Genomic DNA, 6,318 nt, shown 5'->3' with positions numbered 1-6,318 from the left:
AAATTGTGCTTCGTGCAACATAATTATGGGTGCCATTTAAAAACCATAAGTGCTAATGACTCCATTTCTTTTTGAGGTTGTAGGGGCTGATGATTGGAGTACTCTAAAACAAACCTGACCTCTCTAGGATATTCAGAAGCCAAGTTATAAGCCCACAAATGTGTAACTGGACTACTTCTTTAAAGTGACACCAGGCCCGGTGACCTTTGGGACATGGTTTGACCCCCTATAGGAATGTGTGATTATCATGAAACGTTCAGATCACTTACAACACAATAGATTCTACCTTCTTGTAACGTTTCAGCCTGATTGGACCTTGTTTTGACACAAATGGACCCAGAATGATGTGAAATTGTGCTTCGTGCAACATAATTCTGGGTGCCATTTACAAACCATAAGTGCTAATGACTCCATTCCTTTTTGTGGTTGTAGGGGCTGTTGATTGGAGTACACTAAAACAAACCTGATCTCTCTAGGACATTCAGAAGCCAGGTTATAAGCCCACACATGTGTAACTGGACTACTTCTTTAAAGTGACACCAGATCCGGTGACCTTTGGGACATGGTTTGACCCCCTTAGGAATGTGCGATCATCATGAAACGTTCAGATCACTTACAACTCAATAGATTCTACCTTCCTGTAGCGTTTCAGCCTGATTAGACCTTGTTTTCACACAAATGGACCCAGAATGATGTGAAATTGTGCTTCGTGCAACATAATTCTGGGTGTCATTTAAAAACCATAAGAGCTAATGACTCCATTCATTTTTGGGGCAATAGGGGCTGTTGATTGGAGTACCCTAAAATAAACCTGACCTCTCTGAGACATTCAGAAGCCAAGTTGTAAGCCCCCAAAGGTGTGTTTGGAACCCCGCCTTTAAGGAACAAGTGATTCGTTGACCTTTATGACCTGATTTGACACCCTTAGGAATGTGCTATCATCATGAAACACAGGAATCATTTACAACTCAATAGATTCTACTTTTCTGTGACGTTTCAGCCTGATTGAAGCTTTTTTATGAGAAATGGACCCAGAATGATGTGAAATTGTGCTTCGTGCAACATAATTCTGGGTGCCATTTAAAAACCATAAGTGCTAATGACTCAATTCCTTTTTGTGGTAATGGGGGCTGTTAATCGGAGTACTCTAAAACAAACCTTACCTCTCTAGGATATTCAGAAGCCAAGTTATAAGCCCACAAAGGTGTAACTGGACCACTTTAAAGTGACACCAGGCCCGGTGACCTTTGGGACATGGTTTGACCCCCTATAGGAATGTGCGATCATCATGAAACGTTCAGATCACTTACAACTCAATAGATTCTACCTTCTTGTAACGTTTAAGCCTGATTGGACTTTGTTTTCACACAAATGGACCCAGAATGATGTGAAATTGTGCTTCGTGCAACATAATTCTGGGTGCCATTTACAAACCATAAGTGCTATTGACTCCATTCCTTTTTGTGGTTGTAGGGGCTGTTGATTGGAGTACACTAAAACAAACCTGATCTCTCTAGGATATTCAGAAGCCAAGTTATAAGCCCACAAAGGTGTAACTGGACTACTTCTTTAAGGTGATACCAGGCCCGGTGACCTTTGGGACATGGTTTTACCCCCTATAGGAATGTGCAATCATCATGAATCGTTCAGATCACTTACAACTCAATTGATTCTACCTTCTTGTAACGTTTCAGCCTGATTGGACCTTGTTTTCACACAAATGGACCCAGAATGATGTGAAATTGTGCTTCGTGCAACATAATTCTGGGTGCCATTAACAAACCATAAGTGCTAATGACTCCATTCCTTTGTGTGGTTGTAGGTGCTGTTTATTGGAGTACACTAAAACAAACCTGATCCCTCTAGGACATTCAGAAGCCAAGTTATAAGCCCACAAATGTGTAACTGGACCACTTCTTTAAAATGATACCAGATCCGGTGACCTTTGGGACATGGTTTGACCCCCTTAGGAAAGTGCTATCATCATGAAACGTTCAGATCACTTACAACTCAATAGATTCTACCTTCCTGTAACGTTTCAGCCTGATTGGACCTTGTTTTCACACAAATGAATCCAGATTGATGTGAAATTGTTCTTCGTGCAACATAATTCTGGGTGCGATTTAAAAACCATAAGTGCTAATGACTCCATTCCTTTTTGTGGTTGTAGGGGCTGTTAATTGGAGTACTCTAAAACAAACCTGACCTCTCTAGGACATTCAGAAGCCAAGTTATAAGCCCACAAATGTGTAACTGGACTACTTCTTTAAAGTGACACCAGGCCCTGTGACCATTGGGACATGGTTTTACCCCCTATAGGAGTGTGCGATCATCATGAAACATTCAGATCACTTCCAACTCAATAGATTCTACCTTCTTGTAACGTTTCAGCCTGATTGGACCCTGTTTTCACACAAATGGACCCAGAATGATGTGAAATTGTGCTTCGTGCAACATAATTCTGGGTGCCATTTACAAACCATAAGTGCTAATGACTCCATTCCTTTTTGTGGTAATGGGGGCTGTTAATTGGAGTACTCTAAAACAAACCTGACCTCTCTAGGACATTCAGAAGCCAAGTTATAAGCCCACAAATGTGTAACTGGACTACTTCTTTAAATTGACACCAGATCCAGTGACGTTTGGGACATGGTTTGACCCCCTTAGCAAAGTGCTATCATCATGAAACGTTCAGATAACTTACAACTCAATAGATTCTACCTTCCTATAACGTTTCAGCCTGATTGGACCTTGTTTTCACACAAATGAACCCAGAATGATGTGAAATTGTGCTTCGTGCAACATAATTCCGGGTGCCATTTAAAAACCATAAGTGCTAATGACTCCATTCCTTTTTGTGGTAATGGGGGCTGTTAATTGGAGTACTCTAAAACAAACCTGACCTCTCTAGGATATTCAGAAGCCAAGTTATAAGCCCACAAAGGTGTAACTGGACTACTTCTTTAAAGTGACACCAGGCCCGGTGACCTTTGGGACATGGTTTGACCCCCTATAGGAATGTGCAATCATCATGAAACGTTCATATCACTTACAACTCAATATATTCTACCTTCTTGTAACGTTTCAGCCTGATTGGACCTTGTTTTCACACAAATGGACCCAGAATGATGTGAAATTGTGCTTCGTGCAACATAATTCTGGGTGCCATTTACAAACCATAAGTGCTAATGACTCCATTCCTTTTTGTGGTTGTAGGGGCTGTTGATTGGAGTACACTAAAACAACCCGGATCTCTCTAGGACATTCAGAAGCCAAGTTATAAGCCCACAAATGTGTAACTGGACTACTTTAAATTGACACCAGATCCGGTGACCTTTGGGACATGGTTTGACCCCCTTAGGAAAGTGCTATCATCATGAAACATTCAGATCACTTACAACTCAATAGATTCTACCTTCCTGTAACGTTTCTGCCTGATTGGACCTTGTTTTCACACAAATGAACCCAGAATGATGTGAAATTGTGCTTCGTGCAACATAATTCTGGGTGCCATTTAAAAACCATAAGTGGTAATGACTCCATTCCTTTTTGGGGTAATGGGGGCTGTTAATTGGAGTACTCTAAAACAAACCTGACCTCTCTAGGATATTCAGAAGCCAAGTTATAAGCCCACAAATGTGTAACTGGACTACTTCTTTAAAGTGACACCAGGCCCGGTGACCTTTGGGACATGGTTTGACCCCCTATAGGAATGTGTGATTATCATGAAACGTTCAGATCACTTACAACTCAATAGATTCTACCTTCTTGTAACGTTTCAGCCTGATTGGACCTTGTTTTGACACAAATGGACCCAGAATGATGTGAAATTGTGCTTCGTGCAACATAATTCTGGGTGCCATTTACAAACCATAAGTGCTAATGACTCCATTCCTTTTTGTGGTTGTAGGGGCTGTTGATTGGAGTACACTAAAACAACCCTGATCTCTCTAGGACATTCAGAAGCCAAGTTATAAGCCCACAAATGTGTAACTGGACTACTTCTTTAAATTGACACCAGATCCGGTGACCTTTGGGACATGGTTTGACCCCCTTAGGAAAGTGCAATTATCATGAAACGTTCAGATCACTTACAACTCAATAGATTCTACCTTCCTGTAACATTTCAGCCTGATTGGACCTTGTTTTCACACAAATGGACCCAGAATGATGTGAAATTGTGCTTCGTGCAACATAATTCTGGGTGCCATTTAAAAACCATAAGTGCTAATGACTCCATTTCTTTTTGTGGTTGTAGGGGCTGATGATTGGAGTACTCTAAAACAAACCTGACCTCTCTAGGATATTCAGAAGCCAAGTTATAAGCCCACAAATGTGTAACTGGACTACTTCTTTAAAGTGACACCAGGCCCGGTGACCTTTGGGACATGGTTTGACCCCCTATAGGAATGTGTGATTATCATTAAACATTCAGATCACTTACAACTCAATAGATTCTACCTTCTTGTAACGTTTCAGCCTGATTGGACCTTGTTTTGACACAAATGGACCCAGAATGATGTGAAATTGTGCTTCGTGCAACATAATTCTGGGTGCGATTTAAAAACCATAAGTGCTAATGACTCCATTCCTTTTTGTGGTTGTAGGGGCTGTTAATTGGAGTACTCTAAAACAAACCTGACCTCTCTAGGACATTCAGAAGCCAAGTTATAAGCCCACAAATGTGTAACTGGACTACTTCTTTAAAGTGACACCAGGCCCTGTGACCATTGGGACATGGTTTTACCCCCTATAGGAGTGTGCGATCATCATGAAACATTCAGATCACTTCCAACTCAATAGATTCTACCTTCTTGTAACGTTTCAGCCTGATTGGACCCTGTTTTCACACAAATGGACCCAGAATGATGTGAAATTGTGCTTCGTGCAACATAATTCTGGGTGCCATTTACAAACCATAAGTGCTAATGACTCCATTCCTTTTTGTGGTTGTAGGGGCTGTTGATTGGAGTACACTAAAACAACCCTGATCTCTCTAGGACATTCAGAATCCAAGTTATAAGCCCACAAATGTGTAACTGGACTACTTCTTTAAATTGACACCAGATCCGGTGACCTTTGGGACATGGTTTGACCCCCTTAGGAAAGTGCAATTATCATGAAACGTTCAGATCACTTACAACTCAATAGATTCTACCTTCCTGTAACATTTCAGCCTGATTGGACCTTGTTTTCACACAAATGGACCCAGAATGATGTGAAATTGTGCTTCGTGCAACATAATTCTGGGTGCCATTTAAAAACCATAAGTGCTAATGACTCCATTTCTTTTTGTGGTTGTAGGGGCTGATCATTGGAGTACTCTAAAACAAACCTGACCTCTCTAGGATATTCAGAAGCCAAGTTATAAGCCCACAAATGTGTAACTGGACTACTTCTTTAAAGTGACACCAGGCCCGGTGACCTTTGGGACATGGTTTGACCCCCTATAGGAATGTGTGATTATCATGAAACATTCAGATCACTTACAACTCAATAGATTCTACCTTCTTGTAACGTTTCAACCTGATTGGACCTTGTTTTGACACAAATGGACCCAGAATGATGTGAAATTGTTCTTCGTGCAACATAATTCTGGGTGCGATTTAAAAACCATAAGTGCTAATGACTCCATTCCTTTTTGTGGTTGTAGGGGCTGTTAATTGGAGTACTCTAAAACAAACCTGACCTCTCTAGGACATTCAGAAGCCAAGTTATAAGCCCACAAATGTGTAACTGGACTACTTCTTTAAAGTGACACCAGGCCCTGTGACCATTGGGACATGGTTTTACCCCCTATAGGAGTGTGCGATCATCATGAAACATTCAGATCACTTCCAACTCAATAGATTCTACCTTCTTGTAACGTTTCAGCCTGATTGGACCCTGTTTTCACACAAATGGACCCAGAATGATGTGAAATTGTGCTTCGTGCAACATAATTCTGGGTGCCATTTACAAACCATAAGTGCTAATGACTCCATTCCTTTTTGTGGTTGTAGGGGCTGTTGATTGGAGTACACTAAAACAACCCTGATCTCTCTAGGACATTCAGAAGCCAAGTTATAAGCCCACAAATGTGTAACTGGACTACTTTAAATTGACACCAGATCCGGTGACCTTTGGGACATGGTTTGACCCCCTTAGGAAAGTGCTATCATCATGAAACGTTCAGATCACTTACAACTCAATAGATTCTACCTTCCTGTAACGTTTCTGCCTGATTGGACCTTGTTTTCACACAAATGAACCCAGAATGATGTGAAATTGTGCTTCGTGCAACATAATTCTGGGTGCCATTTAAAAACCATAAGTGGT

Source organism: Nothobranchius furzeri, chromosome 8, assembly GCF_043380555.1.
Source record: "Nothobranchius furzeri strain GRZ-AD chromosome 8, NfurGRZ-RIMD1, whole genome shotgun sequence".
NCBI classification, from domain to species: Eukaryota; Metazoa; Chordata; class Actinopteri; order Cyprinodontiformes; family Nothobranchiidae; genus Nothobranchius; species Nothobranchius furzeri.
Note: the sequence above shows the minus strand (reverse complement) of the source record.